Raw genomic sequence first — 12,594 nt, 5'->3', positions numbered from 1 at the left:
GACGTAGTGGCTGTAATGCAGCATCAACATAAAGCTGACATAAAGTGGGAGAGTTGCACATGCCCTGCGGAAGAGATGTCCATTCAAATCTTTTATCCGGTTCTCCACGATTTATTGCTGGTAAAGTGAAAGCAAATCTCTTCATGTCATCAGGATGTAGGCCAATAGTGAAAAAACAATCCTTTAGGTCAATAATTAAAAGTGGCCAGTGTTCTGGAATCATAGCTGGATTTGGAAGACCAGGCTGTAAGGCTCCCATTGGTTCCATTTGGTCATTCACAGCCCTTAAATCATGTATCAAACGATATTTCCCAGATTTCTTTTTGATTACAAAAATAGGTGTATTCCAAGGGCTTGTAGATAGATGCTTTGATGCCCATAAGTAATTTCAACCTTTTGCTTTGGTCTATTTTGTAAATCCACAGTTAAAAGTGTAACACCAGGCAAAACAAATAATCCCAACATAGTTGTAGAAGAACGTCCCAGCAATAATGCTCCACATGTTTGTCCATTTAATATAAGAGGGCCCTTTACTCCAGTGGGTATCCTCTCAGGCCGGTTCGTCATTAGTGTGACGTCTACTGCTGCTGATAAGTCCAAGCCGAGGCTCCCTGTTGTTGCGGGTTGCAGACAGGAGGTAGCAACGATGTCACGGCAGCAGCTGGTGTCTCCGATGACACGGCGGCAACTTGCGTCTGTCCCTCATTGCCGCATCGGTAACACTTGATGAATGGTCTCGAGCCTCCTTGCGTGACTGCCAGTGAGCCGCTTCAGAGAGGAGCAAGAGCAGCTAACACCTGATTCTGAGTAGACTCTGCTTGCTTTTGTAACCCTAATCCTAATTCCTTTAAGGCTTCTGCTATAAATGCCTGTGAAGCTGTTGGCATTAATGCCATTCACTCTAATGCTTCCTCAATAGCCCAATTTACCCCTAAAGTAGCTAACACTCTTTGGGTTGCTGGATTGCTATTTTGCGAGGCACACTACTTCAATAGCGCCCTGCAACACCAGCCAGATCTATAGCAGTAGCTGTTCTATCGATAAAATTTCCAAATTATTCTTCCCTACCTTGTTTAATGCCCATATAAGCCGGTAACCCTCCTGGCTCTTTAACCATGTCTATTGCAGCACTCACTAACCACACAGACTCCCTAAGTTTATCTTCTCCCGATATCATCTGTGCCTCTGTACGTAAAGATGCCTCTAAGCTCATCAGCTCCTTTACTGTTACTCCATGTAATGGGTCATGTGCATTAAACAATAACTGCTGATGCTGAGTGAATATCAACCGAACTATTCCTTTTAAATCATTAGGACATAAAACCTGAGTATTAAAAAGATAATCTAGCATTTGCCTAACAGGTTCACTTTTTACTCCAAACTGACTAACCGTAGAACGTAGCTGAGTTAACAGCTTCCAATCTAAGGGAGTATATTCTGCTATATTATGCGTAAGGTTCCCCTGTGCATCATACTGTGGTGTGTATGTTACCGGACATGCAAGACTAGAAGCTATTTCCACCGCTTCACCATCCCCCATTTGCATTACTTCTTTTGCCAAAGCAGCCCAAGCTTCCCTCCTCTGTTTAGCCATCTCCCCCCATGGATCACGGTGTGCCCCTGGGATGGGATCTGACTCTTTAAGGGTGCTATGCTGCTGGCGCTTCGGTGCAGACACCGAGTTTACGCACGGGGAAGGCAGTGAAGCAGAGGCTGGCTCGCGTGGGGGAATCAGGGGCCCCCCCGCTGGACCTGACAGTGAAACCGGAGCCGGCTCAAGCGGAGCTGGCCTGCGGGGGGCAATCAGCCCCCCCGCTGGAGCTGACAGTGAAACCAGAGCCGGCTCACTCGGGGGAAGCGGCGGAGGCAAGGCTGGCGGCGGAGGCGAAGCTGGCTTGCTCCCACCCCCACCGTCCGACCCGCCTGAAGCTGGTGGCGGAGGCAAAGCTGGTTTGCTCTTATCCCCACCATCCGACTCGCCCTCCCCCTCTGACAGGAAAGGTGCAGACGGTTCCACTGCGCCTATAGGAAAATCCTCCACACCACTTTCCTGGGGACCCTTAGGCATAAGTATCTTAGTTACAGAAGGTGCCAGGGGATCATCCTCACGACCATACCCTATATTCCTCTTATGAGCTTCTGTTGCCCTTTCTGCTGCCTTTCTCTCAGAGACCAGCTGAAGTAACGTGTTATACACCACCCACCATAACTTCCCGAATTTCTTTGCTGACTTATCATCGTCTAACACTGTATCCCACAATATTTCCTCAAACTTCTTCCACTCTGCTAGCTCATGAACTGTATGAGGATTAGAAAAGATACCTTTAGCATGGCCATAGGCTAATAACCCTGGTAACTCCTTTTTTAAATCTATCCCTTTTATCTCTCGCCACTCTAAATATGGGGCGAATAAATCATATGCCGCTTGCCTATTCATACCTATTAATCAGCGCGCGCTGTTGCAGCTCTCCAGGCTCCTGCGGACACGTATTGGCTTAAGTCACCGTTGTGAACCTTAAGGGTGCTTCAAATTCCGGCACCGTCCCTGCTGCCGGGACCCAAACCTAACTTCCTCGACTGTGGCGTAATCCCTTTTTCTTTTAATCCGAGAAAAAGGGCAGAGATTCGGTTATTGCCCGCATTCTCCACCATTTGTCGACGGAAGGAGACCCAGACATCCGTTTGATCATCACAGGCCCAATTTTATTGATCAGTACGGCGGGTTAAATACAGTTAATAATGAGCTTCATACATATTGCAAAAGTTGAGCTCAGGATTGGTTAGTTATATATCAGCACCTACGCCTACTACTGCATTCCTTATGGTTCTACTTTTGATACTTTTCACATATTCTCAGGATATATTCAGGAATATCTCTACTCCCTTTCCTCATGTTGCAGCAAGGTCACTGCTGACCTTTCATTTTAGCTTGCTGACTGCTGGCTTTTCTCCTTCAGCTTAACCAGCGGCATTATTTCAGCGTTGCCTTTCTCAGCTAACCAATTATTAATAAATCTCTCCACAGTACCCAAATACAATTTTTTTTCCTAATAAGGGATATGCATTAGTTATAAATGAGGAAGAGAAAATAAATATTAATTATTGTGGAAAATGTAATAAAAATGGTTACTTAAAAAAGTTCCTTATCATAAGAGACAAGACAAAGATGGCAACTTTAAAGAAATGTTTGATGTGGGAAACAAAATTAAAATGGTGGTTTAACAAGGGTTTTGGAATAATAATGTCAATTCAAATGAACATTTATAACCTAAGAATAGTGAAATGTTGAAATTAATTCCAAAAAGAAATATAATATCTATCATTTTAGTGAGAAAACTAAACAATAATGATGGCTATTTCAAGAAATGAAACAACTTACAACCACCTGCCCAACTAAATACAAATAAATAATACTGCACAGAGTAAGTGCAGCAAGCCACTTACTCTGCACAAGTGGCCTCTGCACACCACACTCAACCACGTACAAAATGGCTTCAATGAGCCGTTTATTCAAAATGGCCGCTTCATGTCACACACGAAAATCAAAATGGCTGCTTCGCGGCCCACCGTATAGAAAACTCCAAATGGCCGCTTCTCAGCCTGCCTCACAACAAACTCAAAATGGCTGCTTCTCAGCCCGCCTCACCAAACTCAAAATGGCCACTTCTTGGCCCACCTCACAGCAAACTCAAAATGGCCGCTTCTTGGCCTGCCTCACATAACTTAAAATGGCCGCTTCTCATCCCATCTCACAGCAAATTCAAAATGGCCGCTTCTCGGCCCACTGTATAGAAAACTCCAAATGGCCGCTTCTCAGCCCACCTCACAACAAACTCAAAATGGCTGCTTCTCAGCCCGCCTCACCAAACTCAAAATGGCCACTTCTTGGCCCACCTCACAGCAAACTCAAAATGGCCGCTTCTTGGCCCGCCTCACATAACTCAAAATGGCCGCTTCTCAGCCCGCTTCACATAACTCAAAATGGCCACTTCTCAGCCCATCTCACAGCAAACTCAAAATGGCCGCTTCTCGGCCCACCACACAGAAAACTCAAACATTCCTAAGGAGTGGTCAAAGGACTTTTGGCCTGCCCTCACCTCCGAACCTCATTCCTTAGGGGCCCTGACTCTTAACATACAAAAAAAAATAAGGAAAAAATTCTCCCTAACGTGAGCCTGTTCTAACCTCCCCCTCAGCCCCAGTGACTGAAAGGGCCCTTCTACAGCCGGTGGCCCACCTCCCCTTTGCGGGTCACCGTCCCTGTGAAGTATATTTTCAGCCACCACTATGACCCCCTTTAGCTGGGATCCTAGCTCAGGGTGAGCCTACTTCCCCTCTATGACCCCTTCCCACTGGGGTCCTAGTTCGAGGGGACCCTCCTCCCCCTTGGGTTGGGCACCCTCCCCTTCCCTGGCTTCAGAAAACGGGTACTCCCCTACACGGTGGCCACTTTGTTCAGTGGTCTCCATATAGGAGCATTTTCTCTCACCCCCAAGGTCCTAGTTCCTCAGAGAGTAGACTCCCCCTGTCTATCCCTGAGGAACAGCCCTCCAGGTGGTTTGAGCTAGTGGTCGGAGCTCTACTCCTCACTGGGCAAGTCCGCCCCACTAACCCCTCTCGGGTACCCCTGTGACCCCCCCAATTGGATCCTAGTTCAAGGGGTACAACTCGGGCCAATGGCTCAAACCACCCCTAAGAGCCGCCAATAACTGGAGGAACAGGAGCCTGAGCGGGTAAGGGCGGCTATAGGTGGGTACTCCCTGTCTCCCCTACTCCCGGGGGTCCCTAGGGGTACACACACTCCACAACAACACTCGCTTCCCTCTGTTACTGGGAGGACCGCACTCGCTTCGGGGGTCTGAACTCACAGCCCCCATCTCATTCACTCACACGCACTTCACACCCCCTATTGCCTTCAACCCCCACTCACGTCACTCTGAGGTAACGTGAGCCCCGCTCCCTCTCAGAGGGCTCTCACATTTTGGGCCGCTGTGTTCCTTGCAGCCTCGGGTACAGGTGCAAACCCTTCTGCAGTCCGACGTAGTCCAATCTCGGGCAGCCAAAAAAGTGGCTGAATGATTCTCCCAGGTCCTGGGCTACCCCAGACTGTTTCGGGGCATGGCCTATCCCAGACGAGTCCCCAAAAAGATGTCATGAATACGAACGAGGCCAAACTTTCTCCAGAGAAAGAGGTTCTCATTTATTAAAATAGCTACAAGGAACGGAGTACCCAGGATAAGCCCAGGCACCCACACAGCGAGCCAAAAACAGAACAGTGTGCTAACCGCAAGTGCACTGGGTTCTCCCCAAATAAAACAAGTATCCAAAAAGAAGAACCCCGACCCAACCAGACTCCCCCCCAAATTTATAGCCCTATTTGAGTCCAGGATCGGTCAATTTTGGATCCGCATGATGATTGGTCCACTTCCAGGCTTCTCATTGGTCTTCAATGCCATTCATTCTGGACCAATCGTTTCTGCAGGCCTTCAAATGATTGGTCAGATCTTCTATCCAATCCATCTTCGACCGCGTCTTGCCCCACCAGACCACTGTTCCACCAACCCCTGGACCCTTCTCCTAGCACATTCTAATAAGCCCCCCCCCTTTTAACATAATACAATTAATTTAACATAATTAATCCAATATAATTTAACTACACCCTTATTTAACTTAACTTTTACCTACAACATAGGAAGGAGACCCTTTTCAAAGCTACTTTTCAGGGCCTTTATTTCTGTAATTCCTACTCAGTTCTGGGTTGCAGCTTGTTAGTGTGGTATTTTGTTTAACTCTCTTCACATCAAACAAAGTGGTGAGACACAAACAATGGCACCAGGCTCTCAGGACTCTAGCTGGTCAGAGGACCCCAAGATAAGTTAGAAAGTCTCTTTTCCCAGACAGGCGGTTGAAGAAGGAGTCAGAGCTCTTCATTTCTTGGTCTCCAGGTTGTTTCTTGTATCCTATCTATAAACTTCTTTCTCCTGACCTGCCGAGGTCCGCTCAGCAAGAATGTCAGAGGCACTCTGCCTGCCTCCGAGGTGATGTTATCTTTTTTTACTAAAAACTACATTTACAATGTTTACAATTACTTTCCAATACCTATCATCTATGTTAGACAGTTTTCTACTCTAACCCAATCTAAAAGTGCCAACATCACAGCTGAAGATTGAGGCTAGGAAGAAGGAAAAAGGACAAGGCACACCCAAATTCCTCCATCTTGGGACCCCAAGCCCTCATTCTAAAAGCTTCAAAAATGTATTTTTCACCCCGTGACAAGCTAACTATTATTCTACTGAAAATTTCATGGCTTGTAATTCTTCATATAAGGTTGGTAATTGTTTTTTCCAAGGGCTAAATCAAAGGCACAGGGGTCTTGGGCTCTGTGCCAAGGTCTCTGAGCCCCCTGGGCAGGGGCTCAAGTCCTCCAGGGCAGCCAGAGGAATTTCCTGGGTTCTGACACCCGGCAGTGGAAGTAAAAGCAGCTTTGCACTCCCCAGTAGATGACCCCAAAATCAGTTGGCTGAGAGCTGTAGGAAACAAATTGACCTTTCAAATGTTCCTCTTTTGCTTTGCTTCATTGTTCCACCCAACAGAACCATGATCTGCCTCAAAACATTTCTGATCCTGGCAGTTCCTGAAAATTCCAGTTTTTCCTAATGGAAATGGCAAGGGGCAGTCATTCTGAAATACTCCCCAACAGAGCAGATAAAACTAATCATGATTGATTTGGCAGAACTAAGTCCAATCTATGGGACCCCTGGGGCTGATCCCTTTTTTCTCCATCTGCAAAATTATTTCTTCAAGTCTCATCTCTCCTATCTATTCAAAGAAGCTTTGTACTCTGCATTAGATACCCCCAGTGTTCAGTGGGCCGATATGATCAGTGTATCTGTAGGGTGTAAATTGGCCATGCAGAGTTCTCCTTTGCTGTTCAAGGGGTTTACTCCCACTTTCTTTCCTGCAGACACACCCAAACCCAACATTGCAACACAAAGCAATTCTCATTTGGACTGTCCCTGAGAATTCAAACCTATACTCAGAGCATTTCCCTGTCCCCAGGGACAGGCTCCAAGGCTGGGCTCTCACCTGCACGGAATGAAGAAGAGCTGCTGCCCTTGCCAGCGGGTCCGGGGTCTCGCCATCAGGGCTTTGAATGCAGCTTTTGTACACACTCTGCCTCTCTGAGCCCAGCAGTATTCCTAGGCATCAGCAGTGCTGCTGCAGGCCAACACCCTCCAGGCACAGCTGCAGCAAGGAGATTGCAATAAGGCCTGGCTGCAGGAGTCTCCAGCCTGCAGCAGCCCTTCACCTGTGGCGGAATCATCTTGCGCTGCCATGGGGGAGCAAAGGGGGTGAGGGGCTCTTTGCAGATGAGGGTCTCCTCCATGTGCTGCTGCTTGCTGGGCTGATACAGCTGCTGGTGCCCTCCTCCACAGCTGTACCAGGAGCCTGTCTGGGAAAATAACACTGCCAGTGCCAGTGCCAGCGACCCATCCCTGCCATGGCCCTGCCCACAGGGCATACTGCCCACCAAACTGCTCCAGTCAGGTGATGTCAGACACCATCAAAATACATTCAAACAATGCATTTTCCACACTCTGGCAAGATCATGGCCATACAGGCCACATGCTGGAGGCAGACTGCTGTTGGCAGAATGGGGGAACCCCCAGCAGCTGCTCTCCCCATGCTGGATGGCCATGGCAGCAGAGGCAAGTCTCTCACCGTGCCCTCTGCTGTGGGACCCAGTGCTTTGGACATGTTCCCACTGAACTCAGGCTGCTGCTACAGCAGCTCCATGCCTTCACACATTTGATAACAAAGACTAGGAACAACACACAGGACTGTCCCAAGAGCTACAAAAAAAAAATGGGGTGGGGGAGGGGACAAGTGAGTTACAATAGCTCATTCCTTTTTAATACAAGCAGGGATTTTAGCAGGGATACTGGGCTAATCATACTTGAGGCTGGTTTGTAAGCCTTGTCTCTAGCAATTCCCACCAGTCTGCAAGCATTTTTCACTACAAAGGAGTAGATAAGATTTTACAGCACATGCATGAGCAAGTCTGAGCCAGAACTCAAAGTACAAGACAAATAGTCCCAAATCAGCCACCCATGGGGAAAGGAAGAAGAAAAGCAGATGAAGTAAGTGCCATTGTGGCTGAATTGCCTGCATTTATCCCATGGTCAAACCTTTCTGAATAAAAGCACCTCAGTTCAAACACACAGCTTAAGATCAAGGAATTCAAGTGGCTTGAGAGCCTTAAAAGCCTGATTTCTATTACTTTCAAGGAACGGTAGATGCTAAATTCCTTAAAAACACAAATGTGGGTCTATTTGGGACTGCATCCTTCAAAAGCAGGAATGGAGGTTTAGAGTTGCAGAACTGTTTCCATTGGAAAAGACCTTTAAGATCATAGAGTCCTCCCAATAACCTGAGACCACTAACACTACCAAGGCCACCACTAAAGCATATTCCAGGAAATGTCATGGGATGGGACATCCTTCTTGTCTCCTTTGCCTCCCAGGAGCCCCTTGGAAAGCAAAATGCCCACACAGGCTTTATCTGACGCCTTCCCAGCCAGCCTTTCCCTCACTCCTGGGTCTCATTTGCTCCACAGGCTTCACCAGCTCACTCAGCTCAGAGGAGCTGTCAGAGGAGAAAACGCTGCCTGGTGTGGGGCTGTCTCATCTTGATTCCATCTGCCCCGCTCCCTCCCCCATCAAAGAGACCAAAGGATCCCCCCAACCCCACGGTTTTGCACCAGATCCCGGGCACATTCCCTCCTGCACTCCTTGGTGGCCCCGGGGAGGCTCCAGAGCCCTCCCTGTGTGTGGGACAGCTGCTGCAGCACCGCTGCACCTGCATGCGAGCAGTACCCGAGGAGCAGCTGCGCCAGTTCAGAGTCTGAAACGGAATCCTCAGTGCACAGAAATGACAACTGGCATTTCAGGGCTGGTAGGAGAAGCTGCTCGCTGCCCTTTGTAGCCATGGCCATTGGAAGAATTGCCCCTGTCCAGGAAGTTCTCAGGTGCAAGAGAGGAGCAAAAGTCAGGTGTTTCTGAGGTGCTAGCTGCCAGTGCCTCAGGTTTTTCTTCCAAGTTCTGAGGGGTTTGGACTATTTTTACCATTTCAACACTTTCTGTGCATCCCTGTGAGCGAGTAAGCACCACACCCTCTCCCTCAAAGTCTTGAGGTACTGCCAAAGCAGAACTTGTTCATGCTCTTTTCTCCTGGTGATTTTATAATCCCGTGCAGACTCTGATTGCAAAGCAGTGCGGTAGAGAAAAGATTGGAATCCTGGGGCACTTTTGGGGTGGGTGTTTGAATGTGCTTTTCTAGGCCTTGGGCTGAGCAGGGTGAGGCCGAGGCCTGGGCCCCTCCAGCTGGCGCCGGGGAGCCCCTGGGGCAGCGGCGAGGGGTGGCCCTGAGGGCGGCACAGGGGGCGTTTCCCCCGAGCGGGCGGGCGGGCAGGCGAGCGGCAGGGAAAGGCACCTGGGCACAAGGGCAGGCATGAGGGCCCCGGCTCTCGGCAGTGCGGGTGGCCGAGCGCCAATCGCTGCTCCCGGAGCCGCTGCCAGGGCCGTGTCTCCTCCCCGCTGCTGACCCTGCAGCTGCAGTGCTGCCTCTGGCTCTGCTGGGCTCCCCGGCACAGACAGCAAGGACGTGGACACGCTGCAGCAGGGGCCCAGCAGGGACACCCAGATGGTGCCAGGGCTGCAGCTCCTCTCCTGCAAGGAAAGGCTGACACAGCTCGGCTTCTTCAGCCTGGCAAAAAGACTCAGACTTGATCGAGCTGTGGCCTTCCAGTACCTGAGGGCAACCTACAAGAAAGCTGGACGGGGACTTTGTATGAGGGCAGGCAAGGACAGGACAAGGGAGAATGAATCCAAATGGAAAGAGAGTAGGTTTAGGTAGGGATTCAGAAAAAAGACCCTCCTGGAACAGTTTGCCCAGAGAAGGTGTGGATTTTGAGAAGAGGAAATCAGGAGAAGAGTGAGAGGGGGAGAGAGATCCAAAGTTGGCCTTGGATCCAGGATGGGTCCATTTGCCATGGATCCATCATCAGGGGGGAGGAGCTGAGTTAGAAATGGGCTCCCTGAGCCTGGATCACCTCCCAGTGCCCAGACAGCCGCAGAGCAGAGGGGGCTGAGCCCCACTGAGCCCAGGCTGTTCAGCCAGAGGAAGCAGCCTTGGCCAGCAGCTGCTGCTCTCCCTGAGTGGGAGTTGTCACCTTGCAGCTCTCAGTCTGTGAAACAGAACACAGTGCTGAGTGTCAGAAGGGGAGCACTTGGGCAACAAAACCCTGTGCTCCTGGGCCAGGGAGTTTGGGAATTGCCAAACTCTGTATGACCTTTGTGCCTGCACTGAATGGATTTCAAAGCTCCTCTAGGTGCATGGGAAGGAAACCATAGAATCACAGTATGTTAAGGACGGAATGGACCTTAAAGATCATCGAGTGCCAAGGCCCCTGCCATGGGCAAGGACACCTCCCCCTAGAGCAGGTAGCTCCAAGCCCTATCCAGCCTGGCTTGCAACACTTGCAGGGCTGGAACCTCCACAACTTCCCTGGGGAACCTGCTCCAGTGCCTCACCATGCTCACAGGAAAAATTTCTTCCCTAATATCTAACCTAAATTTCCTTTCTTTCATTTCTACCCATTACTCCTTGGCCTGTCACTACAGGCACCAGAGATGTTTTAAACTCAGCAAACTGGTGGCTCAAATGGGAAAGCAACCCAAGGAATAGGTTAGAAATTAGAAGTCAGCCCCAAGGGATTTCTCCTGAGGGAAGAGAAGGGTGCATATCTTCTCCTGCAGCATCAGGAGCTGGTTGCATCCAGCTCAGAGTCAGGGACTAACACTGAGGCAGCCTGGAAAATGCAGTGGCACAAAGGAAATGATTGTACTGCAATGGACATCTCTCCCCAGGCTGTGAGAGCAGGCTGCCCCTGCAGCTCAGAGGGGAAGGCCAAGGACCCTTGGTTGAACTCAGCTCTCAGCCTTGGGAACGTTTTTGTCAACACCCCCCATGTCTGTGAGGTGAGCAGCAGGGCTTGGGATGGATCCTGATGGCTCCTGAGGCAGCAGCAAGCCTGGTGCAGCTGTGGAATTGCTGCCAGCCTGGGCATTTCTGAGCAGGGAATATTTGATGGACTACTCAAATCTGGGGGGTCACAAAGGTGTGTCTGTTGTTCCTGAAGCCCCAGTCCCTGCTTTTGGGCAGCCTTCCTTAGGGATCAGCTGGGAGGCTTCCTGCAAAACAACCCCTTGGCCCATGAAACCAGCACTGGCTCCAAAAGCTGCATGTTCAGAGGCTTTTGTGGCAGGGCCAGACACAAGGCACCTTTGGACTGGGCTCTGCAGAAGCAGCTGCAACAAACTGGCTGCCTTTGAGCTTCAGCCCACTGCCAACAGCTCCCAGCCAAGTGTCCCTGCTTATTCCTGCAATCACAGGAAAGCCTTGGGAGTTCTCTCTCTTGCTGACCAGTCCCTCACCACACTTCAGCCTTGCTGCATCTCTGGCTCTAGAAAGAGAAAAGTGTTCCTGGGAGTAAAGCAAAGGATTTTTCTACCTATTTGCCTCCCCCCAGTAGTGTCAAGCTTGCAACAACTTCATGAGGCACTGCATCATGCCAGACACTTTTAAAAGCTTGGCTGGAGAAGAGAAAGACACCCCCTGAGTTTTCTTACCAAAAGATGGTGCTGTCTGTACATTTTGATGTTGATGCCTCATTCTCAATGGATTGTTTTCATGGTATGGGAGAAGGTGAATGAGCAGATGGTGCTGTTGGAGCTGTGCTCACTGGGGCAGGAGCAGCTCTGGGGTGATTCCCTACGCAGCTGCAATCAGCCCTCGTTGCTCTCAGGGCCAGCTCTCCATGAGCTTGGTGCTGCTGAGCAGAGGGGCACTGCTCTGTGTCCATGGGATAAGCCCAGGGTGACTGCAGTTCTGTGGAGTTGCCACTGCTCTGCATGAAAACCCAAAGGCAGAACTTGTCCTGTTGTATCTTTGGACTTCTGCCATTCAGCAGCACAAAGCATCTTCTGCCTTTGCTGGGTGCTCATTGCATCATTGGACAATAACTCACAAGAAGGGAAGGTTCCACATGTATTTCCATTTTGCTCTCTTGCTGCTGCAGGTGAAACTGATGAACCAAGAAGCTCTTGATGCTCCCTTCACCTGTCTCCCTTCAGCCACCAACATGGGCTTGTGCTTCAAGTTTGCCCCCGAGGAGGGCATCATTGCAGCAGGTGGGAGCCAGAGTGTGCAGATCTCCTTCAGTGCCACCGAGCTGGGGAGCTTTGAGGAGGAGTTCCAGTTCAGTGTGGCTGGATCTCCTACGCCGGCCATCCTGACCATCAAGTAAGAACTCTGGGAGCTGGGTCAGCACATCTGTGGCTGTCTCTGGGACATCCCCCACCTACCTCCTTTTGGGCTGGAGCAGAATAAAAAGGTGTATCCTGAGGTGTGAATCTCTGCTCTGCTGCTGGCATTGCTTTAGTGTGAGGCTGCCTGCTGCCCTGTGTGGTGGCTGGGAGCTGGAATGACTCCTCCCTGCAGGGATCTCCCTGTGCCTTGGGCCATGGCAGGCAG

The 12,594-nt window shown here is 50.0% G+C and overlaps 2 protein-coding genes across 2 annotated transcripts in view; one reads left to right on the top strand and one right to left on the bottom strand.

Moving 5' to 3' along the window:
• LOC131570466 (zinc finger protein 850-like) overlaps nucleotides 1–12,594 on the bottom strand; it is a 748,589-nt gene that overhangs the window by 502,843 nt on the left and 233,152 nt on the right. The window lies entirely within an intron of this gene.
• Nucleotides 1–12,594, top strand: part of LOC131570461 (zinc finger protein 420-like) — a 168,202-nt gene that overhangs the window by 86,618 nt on the left and 68,990 nt on the right. The window lies entirely within an intron of this gene.

Source organism: Ammospiza caudacuta, chromosome 35 (genome assembly GCF_027887145.1).
Source record: "Ammospiza caudacuta isolate bAmmCau1 chromosome 35, bAmmCau1.pri, whole genome shotgun sequence".
NCBI classification, from domain to species: Eukaryota; Metazoa; Chordata; class Aves; order Passeriformes; family Passerellidae; genus Ammospiza; species Ammospiza caudacuta.
The sequence above is the reverse complement of the archived record's forward strand: the minus strand, read 5'-3'. Positions and strand labels throughout refer to the sequence as shown.